The sequence below is a fragment of the Hordeum vulgare genome, chromosome 5H (assembly GCF_904849725.1).
Source record: "Hordeum vulgare subsp. vulgare chromosome 5H, MorexV3_pseudomolecules_assembly, whole genome shotgun sequence".
NCBI lineage: Eukaryota > Viridiplantae > Streptophyta > Magnoliopsida > Poales > Poaceae > Hordeum > Hordeum vulgare.
Genome location: NC_058522.1, coordinates 276,276,878 through 276,297,285, shown reverse-complemented (window position 1 = coordinate 276,297,285; position 20,408 = coordinate 276,276,878). Strand labels below are relative to the sequence as shown.

Sequence of the window (20,408 nt, the reverse complement as noted above, 5' to 3'; positions counted from 1 at the left end):
AGTCATTTGACTCGAATTATAAATTGTTCAAAAATCAATCTGGTGAAGTATTTGCTCGATATGTTGGAACTAACTGCAGGAATGGACCTCCCCTGAGGAAAATCTGGGTCCCCAAAAGTTGCTTGGAAAATATTCAGGTGAATGTCCTCATGACACCACCAGTGAAGAACCAGAACCCCAGATCAAATTCCTCAGGTGGACCCAAGTCTTCACGAGGATCACATTCCTCAAATGGTCAAAATTATGTGCGTACTCGCACTAATGCTTCTGATATGCAGCGAAACTACAAGGGACATGAATATGAACATTATTTCTCAAATCGTTATGTTCATATGTCCTCAAAGAATTTCTCTGCCTATTCATTTGAGTACTCTAACCCCCCTACTGTGAAAAGAAGTGCATTAGCTTCAATATCTCCATTCTCATATGGTGCTCGTAGGATGATGAATTCTTTGCCACCCCTTCATATGTGGGTGGTGAAAAATCGAACTAATCACTTCTGCAGGTCAGGTCTCCAGATGAAAGTCATCATCTGAAGAATTTGCTGGAGACCTGAGGAAATTGCTTGACTAGACGCAAGCTAAAACATGATGAAATGATCTGACATTTCACACGTCCTCAAATTTACTGTTTGTGATGAAATTCTTGTCTGATGAAATTGATATCATATTCTTCAAGTCTGAAGCATGTGTGATGGTAAGCTGTACTAATTCATCTGCGCTATATCTAAGGATCGACACATGGACAAAGTCATGCTTGTCGAATCCCTTGTGTTTAACCTCATGTCAGTCTCAATGCTTTGTGATCTTGATATGATTGTCATCTTTGGAAAATATAGATGTGTAGTCATCATGGAATCTGACAAATCCAAAGTCTTTGAAGGCTTTAGGAGAGGAGACTTGTACATTGTTGATTTTTTCCACACGTCCTCAACCAGCCACATGTTTACTAGCAAAAACCTCACAAGGATGGCTATGGCATCGATGACTTGGTCATGCAGGCATGAGGAATTTGCACACACTGGCGAAGAAGAAGCACATCATTGGCATCGAATCTGTCAAATTCCTCAAGGACCATCTGTGCGGTGCTTGTGAGTGTGGAAAAATGACCACATCCAAACACCCCTCGAAGACTATCATGACTACTACTCGTCCGTTTGAATTGCTTCACATGGATATGTTTGGACCTACTCATTATGCTACTCTAACCAATGCAGCATCTTTATATGGCTTTGTCATCGTTGATGACTATTCTCGTTATACTTGGGTACACATCATTGCTTACAATAATGAAGTGCAGGAAGTCTTCAAACAATTTTCCTCAAGAGCCTCAACAAACTTTGACGTCAAGGTCAAACACATTAGGAGTGATAATGGGACAGAATTCAAAAATACTGGTCTTGATGATTATCTTGATGAACTTGGTATTACTCACGAATTGTGTGCTCCTTATACTCCTCAACAGAATGGAGTCGTTGAACGCAAGAATAGGACTCTGGTTGAAATAACATGGACTATGCTTGAAGAATATCAGATTCCTCATCGCTTTTGGCCTAAAGCAATCAACATTGCTTGCCATATCATCAACAGGGTATATCTTCACAAATTCCTCAAGAAAACCCCATATGAACTCCTCACTGACAAGAAACCCAATGTAAGTTATTTCAAAGTCTTCGGTGCAAGATGTTGGATTAGAGATCCTCACCATAGCTCAAAGTTTGCACCTAAAGCACTTGAGGGTTTTATGCTTGGTTACGGAAAGGACTCGCACACCTACAGATTCTTAAACACCTATCACAACAAGATTGTTGAAACTGTAGATGTGTGGTTCGATGAAACTAACGGCTCGCAAAGAGAGCAACTGCCTCATATGTCAGATAAATTGAGGAATCTATTAAGCACAAGGCTACTGAAGATATCATTTCTACTGAGGAACAACCCCTTGTTGAAGAAGTCTTCCGCAACGGTGATCAAACTCAAGCAGGTGCACCGCAGGAAAATGCTACAGATCAAATTCCTCAGCCAAACAAAAGTCTTCTACCAGCTCACCCAAGGATTGCAAATGAAGTGGAACTTGACAAAATCCTCGATGACATCAATGAACCAGGTCCTATCACTTGCTCAAAATCTTCACATTTAGTTAACTTTTGTGGGCATTCCTCTTTTGTGTCTATCACAGAACCCTCAAAAGTTGTTGAAGCCTTCATGGAACCTGAGTGGATTCAAGCCATGCAAGATGAACTTCTTCAGTTCAAGTTAAATGACGTATGGGAACTCGTAAAAATACCAGATCCTCACAAACACAATATCATCGGCACCAAGTAGATCTACCGAAACAAGCAAGATGAGGATGGTCAGGTTGTGAGGAACAAGGCACGGCTTGTAGCCCAAGGCTACACACATGTTGAAGGAATTGACATTGATGAAACTTTTGCACCTGTTACTAGACTTGAAGCTATTCGAATATTACTTGCTTATGATAATCATCACAATATTACTCTATATCAAATGGATGTGAAAAGTGCATTCCATAATGGTAAGCTTGAGGAAGAAGTATATGTTGCTCAGCCCCCAGGTTTTGAAGACCCGAAGCCTCGTGACAAAGTCTTCATACTCAAAAAGGCAATCTATGACCTCAAGCCAGCCCCTCGGGCGTGGTATGATACATTGAAGGAATTCCTCATGAAGAAAGGCTTCAAACATGGTTCACTTGATCCTACTCTTTTCACAAAATCCTGTGGCAATGAACGATTTGTGTGCCAAATATATGTCGACGACATTATTTTTGGTTGTACTGACAAACGTTACAGTGATGAATTTGCCTACATGATGGGTGAAGAATATCAAATGTCCATGATGGGGGAGCTGAAATTCTTCTTAGGTTTGCAAATTCGTCAACAATGCAATGGCATCTTCATATCTCAGGAGAAATACCTCAAGTATGTCCTGAGGAAATTTGGCATGCATGAATCCAAAGGCGTCAAGATTCCTACGCCTACCAACGGGCACCTCTACACTCACGAAAATGGTATAGATTTTGGTCGGCAGGTATATCGCTCTATGATTGGATCTTTATTGTACCTATGTGCATCTAGGCTAGACATTATGCTGAGTGTTTGCATGTGTGCACGTTTTCAAGCAAAACCGAAGGAATCACACCATAAGGCTGTGAAGCATGTTCTCCGATATCTAGCTCACACACCAGCACTAGGATTATGGTACCCCAAGGGCTCAAATCTTCACCTCGTTGGATATTCTGATTCTGATTATGCTCGTGACCGTGTGGATCGTAAGTCAAGATCACGCACATGTCATTTCCTCGGACAATCCTTAGTCTGCTGGTCATCAAAGAAGCAGAATTGTGTATCACTCTCCACTGCTGAAGCTGAATACATTGTTGTTGGATCTTGTTGTGCTCAATTGCTATGGATGAAGCAAACCCTCAGATATTACGGCATCAACATGAAGAATGTGCCCCTTTACTGCGACAATGAGTGTGCAATCAAGATCGCCTACAACCCAGTACAACACTCAAAGACCAAGCACATCCAGATTCATCATCATTTTCTTCGTGACCGTGTACTCAAGGGCAATATCATCATCGACCATGTGAAGTCTGATGGCCAGCTAGCAGATATCTTCACAAAGCCCTTGGATGAGAGAAGGATTTGCAAGTTGCGGTGTGAGCTAAATATCCTAGAATCTTCAAATGTTTTGTAAGCATGCACACATCCTAACACTTATACAAAATTGATGACTTAGATGTGCAACACAGGAAGTAACGATTTTCTTCAATCAATAAATAATATCACTCTAAGTGTGAAGAAATTAATGAAGAATTTGGTTCTCAGGGCCCTACAACAATTGTAAGCGGTGCCTCAAATCATCATTCTTATACGGTGGGTCATGCCACCACCAAACTTTGAAATTATTCAAGTTGGAAATTCTTCAAAGTTGAAATTCTTCAATCTGAGACTTTTCACAAGTTCCTCAAAATTTTCAAAGTCTTCAAAAATTTCAAAGTCTTCAAAACTTTCTGTGATGATCTTCATTGACTATATATTATATAATGAGCTTTCAATGTCCTCAACAACATTTACTTATTGTTAAGTCTTCAATTTGGTATTTCTTTAAAGTTGAAATTCATCAATCTGACACTTTGTCACAAAATCCTCAAGTTTTCAAAATCTTCAAATTCTTCAAAACGTTTGATGATTTTCATTTGCATATATATATATAGCTCAGTCCTCAACATCATTCACTTATAGCTCAGTCTTCAATTTGATATTTCATCTAAGTGAATGTGATCGGACCCGACTCCCCTCTATGCTAAGCTCAACCCAGTCTATTCTCAAATCTTCATATGCTTTCTATTTGACACTTGTTCAAAATCCTCACTCAGTCCTTGCCAGCTGATGACTTTGCAACAAAATCCTCAAAATTCAAAAAAAAATGTTACGAGTGTAACCGCACCCACTACTCACGATAGGATAACCACGATCTCCACCGCTTCGATTGTGGGTAGCACGTGTCATGCAGAGACGAAAGGGCAAGGGCAATTCCGTTCGAAGTTTTCGCTTCACACCGTTTTCACCTGAGCTATAAATAGCCCCTTACCCCCTTCAGTCAAAAACTCTTCTCTTCCGCTTGACTCCTCCGCTCGAGCTCAAAACCTAGCACCACCGCTAACATCCTCATTGTCGGTGAGGAACAGCTTCATTGCCTCGACCTCGCCATCGCCGGACTCACAGCAACTGCGGATCATCTTCCTCCGTTGTCGTCGTAGTTGTCTTCAGTCGCCAAGTTAGGGCACTGAAGATCTGAACCGAAGAACTTCTGTTTTTACTTCCCCAGTCCATCGAGTTCATAATACAGAGTAATTAAAATCCTATTTTACTGTCCCTGTTGATCCATTTATTCTCTTTAGATTTGTGAAATCAGTTTTTCCTCAGAAAACCTTTCATTGTGCACACCCATGTCTAGAACACTTGATGAATTTCACTAAGCCCCTAAATTCTTCACGAGATTCCTTAGTTGTGTAAATTTTCGAATTTGCACAACTCTGGAACCCAAGATCATAATGCTTAGTCAAATTCCTCAACTTAAGACATTTTCAATTTCCTCAAATCTGAGAAAGCATATGACCACTCCAAACTCTTCGCACCTATACTCTGTTCACCGGTACAAAATGCGAGGTAATGAATCTCTAGGTTCTCATCAACTTAACTCATTTGCAGCATTTCTTGAAGAAACATTACCTGTGTCCTCAAATTCCTCAAGAATTTGGAGAGGGTCATCAACAACTGTCTTCATCGACAACTGTGTGTCCTTTGGTTTCAATACCAAGCCGCTCCAAACCAAACGTACAACTGTCACAGCAGTTGGAACTAGGTCATCAACAATTGTCTTCATCGAGCTACTGTTTCTATTTCCTCAACACTCTCATTTCATCAATTGCATGTTGCAGACTTTCATCTCTACTGTTTGAAGAATTTGACTGAAGACTTTCTCTGAATTCCTCACCTCAAATTCTTCACCTAAGTTATTCTTCACATGCTTATCGTGTACTTGTGATCTGTGCAAACTGATTCTCGGAAATCACGCCGAGTACTTTGTTGTAGACGTTTTTGCACTTCTGACTTTGTACTATTTCTGCTGCACTCAGTTCATGACTGAGGACTTTCCTCACTAGGAAGTTCCTCAGTGATGAAATTGTAAAAATCGCCTATTCACCCCCCCCCCCTCTAGTCGATATAGCGCACTTTCATGGTCAAATGGAACATCATTCGTAGGCCCAAAAACATGGGAGGGTTGGGCATCATTAATACCTCGGTGATGAACAAATGCCTTATGATCAAGTGGTGGTGGAAAATCATGTCCTCGGGCTGAGACTCCCTTTGGTTATCTATTCTCAAGGCGAAATATTTCCCCTCATCTAATCCTATGTTTGCCTCCCCTAGGGGGGATCATAGTTTTGGAAGGATTTGGTTAAGGTTCGCCCTCGTTTCAAGGACCATGTCAAATTTCTGGTGGGTAATGGTGCATCGAGCCGTTTTTGGTTTGACTGGTGGTGTGGGTATTCTACTCTCTCGGTGACCTTCCCTACGTTGTTCTCTTTCCGTCCTAAACCTGAGATTTCCATGGCGGAGCTTGCGGGCGATAACTAGGAGTTGGCCTTTCGGCATGCGCTGTCTCCTGAAGAGTTGGTTCAATGGCAGCGTCTTCCTGCCCTTTTTCCCTCGCTCTCTGAGGCGGAGGACTCGGTGGTCTGGCCTCACTCTCCTTCGGGTCGCTTCTTGGTTAAGTCCCTATATTCAAAGCTTATTGTTGGTACTCCTACGAATAAGTTCTGTCAGATTTGGCGTTAGCGTATTCCTCCTAAGATTAAAATCTTCATGTGGCAAGCTTTCAGGGGCTGCCTCCCGACGTCTGATTAGATTCGAAAATGCAACGGCCCGAGTTCGGACCGGTGTGCCTGTGTGATGCTTTAGAGGATACCAATTATATTTTTTTCAACTGTGTCTTGGCTAAATTGATCCGGTGCTGATTTATATCTTGGTTGCAAGTGTCATGGGCTCCTTCTTCTTTTTCTGAGCTCCGGATTCTAGCCAGTCCTCTGGTTGGTGATAGGAAACGTTTGTTCTGGATTCGGCTGGCGGCGGTTTGTTGGGCTTTATGGACTATCAGGAACAAGTTTACCATTGAACATATCTTTCTTGCTAAGCCTGTTGATTGCTTATTTAAAGCTTGCTTGTTCCTGTAGCGGTGGAGATTATTGACTAAGCTTGAAGACAGATACAACTTCGACCTGTTGTTATCTAAGATTCGGGCCTCGGCATCTTCCATTTCGCGGCAGGAGCCTGATGTATAAATCTTGGAGTGCCTGAGGGCTTGGTTGTTGTTCGTCTTTCTCTCAGAGTTTAATGTTTGTCCGGCCTGCGTGTCGTGGGATTGGCTCGTGTGCCATGTATCTCACTCTTTGCTTCGCGTTTTGCCTTGGGTGGCGGTTCGGACTCGTGGTGTTTGCTATTTGTGACTCTGACTGGTGGCTTTATTTATAAAGTCGGGCTCATGCCTTTTCTCTAAAAAGTGAACTTTTCTAAGTGAAGATTGACTCCTATATGTATATGATAGCCGATTCAGAGTCTTCAAAGAAAATATAAAATGGATAAATAAATATGAATCTCAGATGTACTCATGTAAACCTATAGAACCAAGTAAATTAACGAACAAATGAATATCGGTTGGTTAAAGAAAAAATAGGCAAGGATGTTCAGATACGTAAGGAGAAGGAATCTTCATTCAGTTATTTCACCATCAAGCCATTGATTCCAAACAGAACAACCTAGTCAGTCACATGGCATAGAGGAACTCATGTTTGACCGCCTGGTACGGTTATGAGCGCAAGAGAGTCTGATGCCTCCTATCTCATCATTGCCCATGGCTGGCCAGCTATGACTCGTGACAACAACGTTGTGTGGGGTAATGGACGACATGATGAAGGGCTACGACGAAAGGCACGATCGATGTCTAAGTGAGCAGGAGAGGAGGAGCTGGGGCGACGTAGAACTCCGACGGCAGAGGTCTTCGTCGATACCGACGACAGTGGCGCTAAACAGGAGCTCGTCTGTGAGCTTGGGCAATGCGCGGGTGATGGGGAGAGAAAAAGAGGGGACGTAGAAGCGTTCACCGGTGTTTGGTAGCTGCCGACATGGCCGGTCCCGAGCGCATCCATGTCATGTGCGAAGGCGGGTGAGGCGCGCTCACTCCTCTCTCGATACCGGTAGTGTGTGGGAGTTGGAAGGGAATGAGGGGCTAGATAAAGGGAGGCCGGGGTTAGTGAAGACTGCACATTTGAGGTGGGGGAGGAGGAGAAGGATGATGATTTTTTTGATATTCAAACTTTTTATCAAATGAAGGTAACTTTTTTTTCAAACCAAATTTGGAAATACGAATATCTTTTCACAAATTCTTAAACATGCAAACATTTTACAAATTTTTGAAGGTTTGTTCAAAAAAGAAAACAAAATTGCAAAAGAGAAAGAACATAAAAAATGGAGTGAAATATCTATCGGCCGCTTACCAAGTGGTGAAAAAAAAAGCAAAACTGACTTAAAACACAAAAACAATGAAGAATCTAGAGTGAATCAAAGTGAAAAACTGGTACATGTGTGAGGCCTAGGAGAGCCATCATTCACCATGGCAAATGCACCGAAGGGCTTCTAGCTTAAGAGCATCTTCAACAGTCTTTGTATATTGCATTGCTACAAACCTATTATAGCAAGAGGAGAGAAAATATTTATAAAGCCAACATATTTTCTTGCTTTGATAGCCTTTGTATATTAGATTGATATATTTGTACAAAACACACAATGACATGTGGGGACAGTTTGTCATAGATACATTACACACTAGCATACGTATATGTATATGTATACTAGCACAACCCGTCCACGTACACTTACACACATGCAGCACACACATACGTACATATGCAGCACACACACGTACACATGCAGCATACACGTGTACACATACACGTACACATGCAGCACACACGCGTACACATACAAAAAAAAAACATGTACACGTACACACACGCACACACACAACGCACGCACAGTACAACACTAGTACACGGACCCACCTGTCATTGAAACAAAGTGAGGCTTGCTAAAAAATTCAAAGTGACCTTTGGCTTGGTAAATATGCAAAGTGTGGGCGCAAATATAACAAACTTTGTAAAAAAAATGATGGAAAACCACTTATACAAAGGCTGTTGGAGAAGATTTTTTAGCCAAGATTTATAAAATAGCAAGTGAGTGCAAATATACAAAGTCTGTTGGAGATGCTCTAACCAATTTAATATAGTAGTATTTATATATATAAATTGTAGAACAGATTATGGGTTGGGATAAAAAAACATTTAAAATGTGTAAGTCGTCATTTCTCTTCTTTAATTACCTCATCCCAAGAACAGATGTATTTAGAAAGTAAGAAGATGTTATTAGTCTTGATTATCGCTTGACAAGAGAAGCATTTTTTTCTTTTTCAAAATGCATTGAAAAGATAGAATTATACTCTTTTAGTAATAAATTTTGAATATCAAGCGTATGCTTATTCGTGGACGAAGGGAGTAAGTAGCATCGTATGTTAGGGTATGTGCCACGTGTCAGAACTCCGGCATGAATGATATAGTCCCACTGGAAAGACGGCCGACCGATCATTCCACCATGATCCGAAAAGAAAAAAGGGTCAGTGGGCTACACTTTAGTTGGATAGATAGATAGATAGATAGAGTAGAGTAAAGGTCACACGATCGATCGGTAGAAGGCTCCATCCATCCAACCTTCTTCTCTGCTTTGTCCCTTTGTAAAACTGCTTGCCGGCTGCTTTGCAAGCTCGTAGCAGCATGGGACAGCAAACGATTAAAATCTACTAAAAGCGATCGACGGTGGAGGATTTTCCTTTGCCAACAAGGTTTTACGGCCGGTAGAAAAGAAAAGCGTTTACCTCGTGGCGGGAAAGCATGGAAATTTTGGGTGGTGGTCTATGGGTAGAGCTAGCTAGGCATGGAGGTAGAGGAGGGAGGGGACAGGGCTCACATGCCTTCTGCCTCGGGTGGCCCCCGCACATGCAGCCTCGCTGCGGCCCCATGCCGGCCGTACGATACGACGCCCGCACTAATGAAAATCCTGCCTATCACTGTGTCACCCTGCGCGCGCGCGCGCGTGCGCCGCTGTATGTGACTGTGTGTCTACGTGCGTGTCGAGTCATACGTAAATACTCCTACTACAAGAGAGCGGCTGGCCACGCCGCGCGCTAATCGATCGATCTGGTCAAGTCGCTACCGACCGCGCAAATCCTCAGCACGAACAAAGGTATCGGGATTACGAGGATCAGCGCCCGGGTTCCTAAACATATCCTTGATCGGCTGGCTCTTGGGACGTCGAGTGGATGGGAGATGTTTCTGGTTGTTCCTGTGGTTTGGGCGTCAGGAGAGGTTAGGATCGATCTCAACACAAGTGGATGGAAAAATGTTTCTAGTACTTTGGCCAAAGCAGGAAACTTGTAGGATCACCGGCCGATTGGATTTTGCTCAGGAGAGAGAGATGATTTAGACAAAAGTTGAGATGCCGCATCAACGACATTGGCCCAGTTACTTTTCTGCATCATCAACGACACTGGCCCAGTTACTCCGGGAGTTCCTTCAATTCGGCAAAGGCTAACTCTCGGAAGCAACTAATCAAAGAACCCTCCTACGGAAGCATCTTCAAGGGAACTTGGAGCCCGCTTTTAACCGGCACCACATGTCGCGTTCTGTAAGTTTTGTCTGAAATTATTTCTTTTCTGCACACGTTTTAGATTATTATTTTTGGCTTTTCTTAGATTTTGAACAAAAAATGTAAATAAAAATAAGGTGAAGAAACACGTTTTTCCATTTTGCATGAGGCGTGGATTTACTTTTTGTGGAGGCACGAATTTACTTTCACGAGAGACACAATTATGTCTTTCGTAAAAAGAAAAAGAAAACATGTATTTTATTCAACGAGAGGCACGGATTTACTTCTGGTATGGGCACAGATTTGCTTTCGTGATAGACACGGTCGTGCCTCTCGAAAAGAAAAAAATAATGTTTTTTTTTACGCGAGAGGCATGGATTTACTTTTCACGGAGGAACGGATTTGCTTTCGCGAGAGGCACTTTTTTTCCTACCACAAGAGGCACGGGTTTACTTCTCGTAAAGGCACGGATTTGCTTCTACGAGAGACACGGATTTAGTTTTTATAAAGGCACGGATTTGCTTCTGCGAGAGGCAAACCGTGCCTCTCGGAATGGTAAAAAATGTGTTTATTTTTCTTTCACGAAAGACACGGATTTATTCTTTGTGGAAGCATGGATTTTCTTACACGAGAGGTATGGGCATGCCTCTTATAAAAGGGAGAAGAAACGGAAAGTGTCCTTCTACATCCGAGCTCAAATGAACTCGGGTAAACAGTAAATTTTAAAAATATTTTTAAAATGTTCTAAAACATCTGAATTCTTTTATGAAAAACTTGAACAAATGTTCCAAGAGCTTGCAAAATTTCAGTATGAAATCACATTTGTGTAAGTCATGAAAAAATAATAAAATTAGTGCTCCAAAATGCTTTTGAAAGTACCATTTTCAAAGTCTCGAATTGTTTTTTTGCCATGACATCCACGAATGTGATTTCATGACAAAACTTTACGAGCTCTTAGAACATTTTTCAAAGTTCTTCATAAAAAATCTTATTTTTTGAACATTACTTGAATTTACTGTTCATTCGAGCTCATTTGAGCTCGGATGCAAAAACATCATGTCCAGAAGGAATGTATTTTTTTTTCTTACCACGAGAGGCACAGATTTACTGTTCCTGGAGGCACGAATTTGCTTCTGTGAGGGGCACGGCCATGCCTCTCGAAAGGAAAAAAAACATGATCTTGGTTTAGGTTTTTCCGTCTGTTTTTTTAGGAAAAAAACATCGAAACATATCAGAATGAGATCTCATCGCGATGAATCCAACGATGAAAACGATTTAAGATTTGGGCACGCAATTTAAGAGATAAAACATTTTAAATAAATGAATGTGAAAAAACTCACATGTTACGACAAGTGGCATACATGTGGCGTGCAGTGGCGGAGCTTAGTTAGACCAACAGGGGCCATGTTCCACTCCCTGATTTTTTATCCATATAAAAGCATGCCATATTTTATGCCTAATTAGCGGTTGAACTAGATATTAGCCACCCCTTCCCTACCCCTCTCTACTAATTTGGTTGTCTTTGGATAATAGCCCCCTATTGAATCATGCTCAAGCTACAACACTTATCGCAATCTGAAAAGGTTGGAATGACCTTTACAAAAAATACTCTTTAACTAATGATTTCATTAACTCTCGCTTACTACAAGAAATGATGGTAGCATCCCCGTCTACACAGTTCGTCCGAGTGACCGGCTCAACAGTACTGGTGCGTGAGCTGTTTCAGGAAAGTCCCTCCTGTGGTGCGCCTTCACTTTATCTACATTCTATCCGGTTTTGGTCAGGTTTCATCCGCTTTTTCTTATTGTTATTATTTTATTTGCAGTGACGCAAGCATTATTTTCATGTTATGAACATTTTCCAAAAAAATGTGTGAACATTTGTTTAACGGCATCAATATTTTTTAAATGTCATGAAGAATTTTTTGAATGGTATGAACATTTTGTACAAATATCTATGCTTTCTTGAACATTTAAAAATATGGCATGAACATATATTTAAACATGTGAATACTTTTTAAATGTTAAAAACATTTTACTTTTATAGATGTATATGTAGGATAAGAATTCAAAATATAAATAAAAGAAAAAAAGAGTCGGGTCAAGAAGCGAAGGAAGACACTATTGAGCACGGCCCAAGACGCGAGGTGTCGTCTATCTTACCCTATGGTTGTGTTTGGTTGAGCTTTTAAAACCAACTTCTAACTTTTCAAAGCCAAAAGTTAACCAAAGGACAAAAAATGGAAGCTGAAGTTGCAGAGGCTAGCAGATTTTCGTAGTACAATTTTGCAGCGGGTGCTACCCCAACTACAGTGTGATAATTTTAGCTCCCCCTTTAGAGTTGTGTGATATCTACCCACATATGCCACTGGTAAGTAAAAAACTATTTGTTCTATTCCCACCCGAACGAGTCAACGGACAAAACGACCAGCCTTTGGGGAGTATGTACCATCTACCAGAACGGGTCAAAGGATATCTTGCTCCTTATAAGGGGAGTATGTACCATCTATCGAAATTTCGTCTTTGTCTTCACCATCCACCTCAAGGAAAGTATGAGTTGTTCAATTTTTCACATTCGTCCCTTCGCAATGCCACTGAGCGTGTTTTTGGGGTGCTCAAGCAGAAATGATGCATATTCAAAGGGGTCCCAAGTTTCTCATATTGTACGCAAAAATGTATCATCATTGCTTGCATGGCATTGCACAACTTCGTTTGTGATAACAAGTTGAATGAAACATGTTTTGATAAATGTGATGGCGATGATGAATATGTACCTCCACTGCTACGACGTGAAGTAGCGCCAACACAAGCAGATCCCACTGAGGAGAAGGAGAAAGAAGATGCCATGGATACTATTCATAGTAGGATAGCCGATGCTTGTCTTGCGATAGCAACATAGGTTAGCTATACCTCCATATGAACCATGTGTATATTCTATGGTGCATGTCTTTTGTAATATTGTTATGGGGTCAATATCTATATTATTATGTAATATGCAACACAAAATTATAATCGTTGAATTTGTATGTGTTAGCTATAAGTCATCTATATTTTCATAATTTTCCTTTGCAAAATGATTGTTCTATCGCCTACCAATGTGCATATCACTTTTCCACGGTCAAGTTGCATATAAACATATTCGCTCATTGCCCAGCAAGAGCATTACAGAAAAATCACAACAAAATCTACAGTTTCGTAGCCGTTTCAGTCAAACAGCTTCCAACTTTTCTATAGCTAAAAGTTCATAACAGTTTTTTCACACCTCACAATAGCTTTTACAGACTGCAGCTCAACCAAACACATCCATAGACACATCCCTCTCATTCCCAGCTTCAAGCCACAAAATGCGGCCATGAGGCTCACGTAGACTTGGCGAGTTTTGGGCCATTAGTCCTTGGTCACTCACTTGCTGGCTCGGTCATGTTGGCTTCGACTCGCTCACCAATATGGTTGAGAAACACCAATATGGTCAAAAAACACCACATTCTAATCGGTTTGTAAAGAAACCCAATATATAAAAAATCATGAATTGCAAATATGTTCATTTTTTTTCAAATTCTCATGCTATTTTGCAATAGATGCGTTTTATTTTTTAAATGTTCATATATATATATATATAGTAATACTATTCATCATCCAGGGTGCAAAATAAGTTATTCTTCACCTGAGGAAATCTTACGATTGTTTTATAAATAAATTACATTTTGAATACAAATAGTTACATTCAAATTGATCCACTATGTAAATTTTGGCATAAGAAAACAAATATATAGGCCATAAAATCCGAAAAAATGCATTTTATGTATAGTTTTCACTATGTTTTTACATTCGTAATTTTACGTAGCAAAAATATTTTTTACGGTGATTATAAATTTTCTTACTATCTCTTTTATGTATACAGTAAGATAAAATTTGCGGAACGTAAAATTACAATGCATTGATGTTGAAATAGAGAGGGTGAAGAAAAACTATTTCTCACCCAGGATGACGAATAGTCAATATATATATATAGGGTCGCGCTATTCGTCGCCCGGGGTGAGGAATAGTTATTCTTCACCCCCCTCTATTTTTAATATCAATGCACCGTAAATTTACGTTCCGTAATTTTTGTCTTATTTTATATGTTTAAAAAGACCGTAAAAAATATAATCAACGTAAAAATATTTTATGTCACGTAAAATTAAGAACATACAAAAATAGTGTAAAAAATACAAGAAATTCATTTTTTTTCTGGTCTTGTGACCTATGTTTTTGTTTTTCTGTTGTCAAATTTTATGTTGTGCATCAATATAAATGTAACTATTTGTATTTTAAAAGTATTTTTTTTTGTAAATTGATCGTAAGATTATCTCGGATGAAGAATAAACTATTCTGCACCCTGGGTGATGAATAGAGTTTCTATATATATATATATATATAGGATAAATTTTATCTACAAACAGTGGTAGTTACCACCATCTTCTTTGGCCTCCATGTGTTCCTCTTCCCCCTCCCTCAAACGTGGGATCAAGTGAGTCGGATAGACAGATTCATTAGCGAGTGCTGTACAATCCAATAGGCAACAACAATATTAGTTTACGAATTAAATATTCCGGCAAGGTAGGCGCTGGTTGACCTACCTCCTTGATTCTAGGCTACGTGGTACTAGTATAGAACAAACTTCTTATAGATATTTGTTTGCTGATTTTTTTTTGCTAGTCAGAGTACATACATAGTTTTCCTTACAAAAACTGTGTACTTCTTAACATTTTCTAGAGTTTGCGCAATATAGTACTCCCTCCGTCCCAAAATTCTTGTCTTAAATTTGTTTAGATATGAATGTATCTAGTCATATTTTAGTATTTAGATACATTCATTCCTAGACAAACTTAAGACAAGAATTTTGGGACGGAGGGAGTATCAAATATATTGCTTTTTTAAAACAGTATGTATGCTCTCGTATAATTGGATTGTGGAGTATTAACATGTACTCTTGTTTTGCATCACAACATTTACATATACTTACTCGCGATGGAGTATGGAGTATTGACATGTACTTCTTAGATCTGATGTATGGAGTATCAACTTAAAATTGAAGTATGGAGTATTAACATTTGTTTATCAAAACATTTTAAAATATAAAGTCCAAACCTTGAGAAAAGTAGTATATAGTATGTGGTTCTTTTTAAAGCACAGACCATGAACACGCTTAGTGGTAGTATGGAGTTTATTTACGAATTTTAGTATGGAGTATGTGTGTATGTTTTTTGGTACACGAGTATGTAATTTTTTTCTTCTAGAAAGAAGCAAACATATATACTTGTCTTTGAACCAAGATATTGAGTGTGCATCTGTACATATACTGAAGTAGTGGTCTGGACTTTATTTTTTATGCTAATGAGGGTATGTCGAGTATACAATCATTTGGGAAAGGGGTACTTTGTGCTGAAAAAATAGTAGTATGAAGAATGTCAATGACAATACAGTAGAGTAAATTTAGTTGAGACATTCGACATAAAATGGACCATATGCACATAGTATGTAGTATGTAAAAAGAGTAGGTAGCAGTATGTGGAGTACATATATAGAAAAAGGAGTATGAATATAAATATACAAGGAGTTTGGTGGACATGATCTACAACAGAGCATGTGCATATACATCTAGCTGATGCATCCGAATAGTACATGCCATATACGTACAACATGCAGACACAATGTCATTTATGCACCATCTGAACTAGCAGGCATTGATCCAAGTATGTAGGCAGTCCGACGGTGAACGATCGATCGGCCGTTCAGCGTTGATGGCCGATGGATGATGTCCCCGTGCCTGAGAAAATCAAAAAGACAGCCATGAACAATAAAATCATGTTGTCGATGATATCGAAGCAGGTGTATATCTGTTCGTCATCGTTGCCCCTTTCACGAAGTTGGAGCAGCCATTTGTCGTCAGGGATTGACTATATATATAATCCTCGTCCAGGGATTGACTATTCACCATCCTGGGTCAGGAATGGTTATTCTTCACCCTCCTCTATTTTCATATCAATGCACCATAATTTTATGTTTCACAAATTTTGTCTTATTTCATGCGTAAAAAAAGACTGTAAGAATAACTATTCCTCAGCCAGGGTGACGAATAGCGCGACCCTGTGTGTGCGCGCGTGTATGTGTGTGTGTACACAAATGTTCATCAATGTCGAAACATGTTTAAGAATTTCTAAAGGTTTTTAAAAATCGAAAAGGTTTTCACGAATTTGAAGAATTTCCATGATTTTTTAAAATATTCGTAAACTGTAAAAATGTTCATGAATTAAAAGGTGTTCACTAATTGTAAAAATATACATACCCGACGAGTGCACAGTGTGGAGGCTCCAAGCGGGCAAGGCCGAGTGGTGCGCCCACCCGCCACCGTGTATCGCGCTCTGGGCGCACCCACGGGAGCACAATTTTCTTCTCCATATGTTTTTTGTTTTATTTTTATATATTTTGGATTTTTGGATTTTGCATGTGTTTTCCTATGTTTTTATTTAAAATATTTTTTGTTTTTTCTCTGCCATGAAGCACACGGTGTGAAAGCAGAGTTATGCTAAAAGAAGTGGAAAACAAATTCATGTTTCCGTGTAAAGCACGTACAATGCTTTCTAAAAAGTGAATACTTTCTTCGTCACAGTTTAGAAGACATGCACGTGTATTTAGATCGTTAATTTGATTTATATGTATGCAATGATGTCATCAGATTTGTTCTAAATGATCGAAATTTAAAAAAAAAATCTCTTATTCGACCTATTATCCGTTTTCGTCGTTAACTTTATTTTGACGAATTCTTTAAAACTAGATCTCATGTCAACATGGTTCGACAATTTTTTTTTTCTCGTACTTAGCACATTTGTTGCATTTACTTATCATATTAGTAAGTACTTACTTGTCTAATAAAAAATAACTTAATCGCCATATTTTAGAAAATTGCGTATAAATATGTTATCTCAATATAATCAAACTGACAAGAACAAACAACTTTTTTAGGCGATTACGCGCAAAAATATGACAACTCAACATATTTAAAATTGGTGACCACAAGAAAAAAAAGTTGGTCATCATTTGTAAATATGAAAACTTGGCATAGTTAAACTAACAAGCACATAAAATAATTTTCTGGCAAAGTTGTATGTAAACATGACAAGTTGGCATATTTAAATTGACAAACACAACCTATGACATGCTTTTATATCATGTATAATAAAAACTGCTACAAGACTTTATACGAAACAACATTTAAAAGTGTCAATTAAGTTATTTTTCTCAGACAAGTAAATGGTTAATAATATGGCAAATGGGTCAAAAAAATATGGAAGTATGAACGGAAAAAATAGTTGACGGAACATGTTGACATGGGATCTAGTTTCGAAGAACTCATAGCAAGAAAGTCAATGGTGAAAGTGGATCATCGATTGAATTAATGATTTTGTAGATAAAAAATTTTGAATTTCAAACATCAAAGAGAATCTTGATGACATCATTGCATGCATGTATGTTGTAGAAAAAACAGTTCTGGTTTTGAAAATACGCATTGTACCAGTCGACTGTTGTTACTTGTAAAAAGTCGTATGGCATCCACGCGTGCGTGCATCTATACTACTAATAAAAGATCAAACGAAGACTTCTCTAAGTACACACAGCTATTGCACCCACAAAAGACAAACACCAATCACCACCACACAATTAGTCACCAAATTACAATCTAACGGCCTTCCACCATCCATGCACCATGACGGTGTGCAGTTACCAAATTAACCAAAGGCTGACCGTGCTCCACCTCCTCCTAGAGAGAACAAACATAAATAGATCCAGCTGTTGCACCTCCCCGCAAAAAAAAAACGAGCCAACCAACTACTGAAATTTAGCCAGAATTAACGGCAGCCACCCGCCCTGTCCTGCACCATCGCCGTCGCCTCCGCCTCCGCTACAACACGCTCTCGGGGGCCCTTCCGTCCGACCTCGCGTCCCTCGCCGCGCTCCGCAGCGTCTTCCTCAACGGGAACCGACTCTCGGCGAACTTCTCGGCGCCGCTCCTCGCGCAGCCCGGCCTCCTCCACCTCTCGCTCGGCGGGAACGGCCTTTCGGGCGCCATCCCGCCGGCCCTCGCCAACCTCACCCGCCTCAAGACCCTGCTCCTCGAGGAGAACCGCTTCGCCGGGGAGATTCCCGACCTCCCGCTGCCGCTGCTCGCCCGCCTTCTCCCGGTCCTCCCACTCGCCCACCTCACCCCGTTCTCAGCGCCTCCTCCCGGTCGCCCCGCGCCCCGCCTGCCCGCTCGCCCCGCCGCCCCCTCGCCCCGCCCGCCCGTGCGCCCCGCCCATGCCGCCCCCTCACCCCGCCAACGCCGCCCCCGCGCCTTGCCCGCCCGCGCGCCCTGCCCGCCAGCGCCGCCCGCTCGCCCTGCACCCTGTGCGCCCCGCCCATGCCGTCCGCTCGCCTCGCTCGCCCCTACACCTATCGCGGCCGGTGCGCGCCTCCTCCTGCCCGAGCTGCAGCAGCCCGCGGCTCGTCCGTCCCCACCTCCGGACAGCCTCCACCGGCGTCTCCTCCTCGCCCAGCCGCAGCGGCCCGCGGCACCTTCGCCCTCCTCCTCCGACGGACCACCATCGACACGGTAAACAGACATCCAGGTCGGTCTGACTTGGGTCGTCAACATTTTCATCGATCCACTTCTCCTTAATGAATATACTCGCATGATGTTCTTCCTTCTATTTGTGTACTGTTATACAGATCACATTTTGATGAGTCTGTGTTTCTGAATTGCAGAAAGGAGTTAGATATGGTGCCCACTGGAGGATGTTATTACAGGATTGCAAATCTAATGCCGCGGGTGGAGATCGGTATACTACAACCCGTCCAGAAAGGGCTTCTTAGGCAAGGCGCGTACCTCACTAGGCCAGATCCTGTTTCAGCACAAGAGATGGTCAGAAGGGTTCCTCCAAATATCCCTCTCCAATTACAGCCCCTTTTTATTAGGCCATGGTAAGATCAAGCTGGGGCTTCAAATGGGTTACTCGGTTTGTGGCTTCTGGGCCCTGAACAGCTTCCCCACCTTTTACTATGTCATCATCCCTTCACTTTGCTTCCTTAGTGGCATCTCTGTTTTCCCTGCGGTAATGGTTGACATTCTACAGTATGTTCCGAAGCTTATTTTTATGCACTGCAGTTCAATTCTGACACGATACTTGCATGTGCAAACTCATCCAGATAACCAGCCCTTGGTGCATTCCATTCATATACGTCGTGGTAGCTTCATACTCCTGGAGCCTAATGGAGCCGCTACAATGTGGTGACACTGTTGTGGAGTGGTGGAACGCACAAAGGATGTGGCTCAAGAGAAGGACCACCTCCTACCTCCTGGCGGCCATCGACACGATTGGGGGAATGTTGGGCATCTCTGAGTCCGGGTTCGAGCTGACGGTGAAGGTGGACGAGTCGCAGGCTATGGAGAGGTACAAGAAGGGGAAGATGGAGTTTGGGCCCATCTCAGGTATGTTTGTGATCATCACCACGATCTCGCTGTTCAACCTGGCGTGCTTGGTGCTCGGGCTGGGCAGAGTTCTATTGCGCGAAGGCGCAGCAGGGTTAGGACCTCTGTTTCTGCAGGCTGTCCTCTGCGTGGCCATAGTGGTCATCAATGCCCCGGTCTATGAGGCCCTCTTCATCCGCAGGGACAGTGGAAGCCTGCCTTATTTTGTCACCCTCGTTTCCCTTTGCTTTGTGTCGTCGCTCTGCCTACAGGCTACCTAGATATGAACTCGGCGCAGAAACGATGAACAGACATGAATGGGGAACGTAGGGTTTGAGCCTTATTTTGTCACCCTCGTTTCCCTTTGCTTTTTAAAGAGAAGAGGCTATATCTGATGGTCCAACAAAGAATATTAGAGGTCGAGATGAAGATAGGGACCTTTCTGCCTAAGGTCTGGAGTTGGTCGATGGCAAAGCCATAAAGAGGATAGTTCATGGGGCTCGCTGGCGTTAATGATTTCAGTCGGCATCTCTGGTTAAGGAAGGTGAAGAGATCTGCAACATGCTTTACAATGCATGGTCATTGACCTGGAGAAAATCATTCACACGTCGAATCCCTGCAATAGCAATGGAGCACACGG

The 20,408-nt window shown here is 41.4% G+C and overlaps 1 pseudogene; it reads left to right on the top strand.

The window, feature by feature from the left end:
• Positions 1-9,571: 9,571 nt before the first annotated feature.
• LOC123396600 lies at positions 9,572-20,080 on the top strand (annotated as a pseudogene).
• Positions 20,081-20,408: the final 328 nt, after the last annotated feature.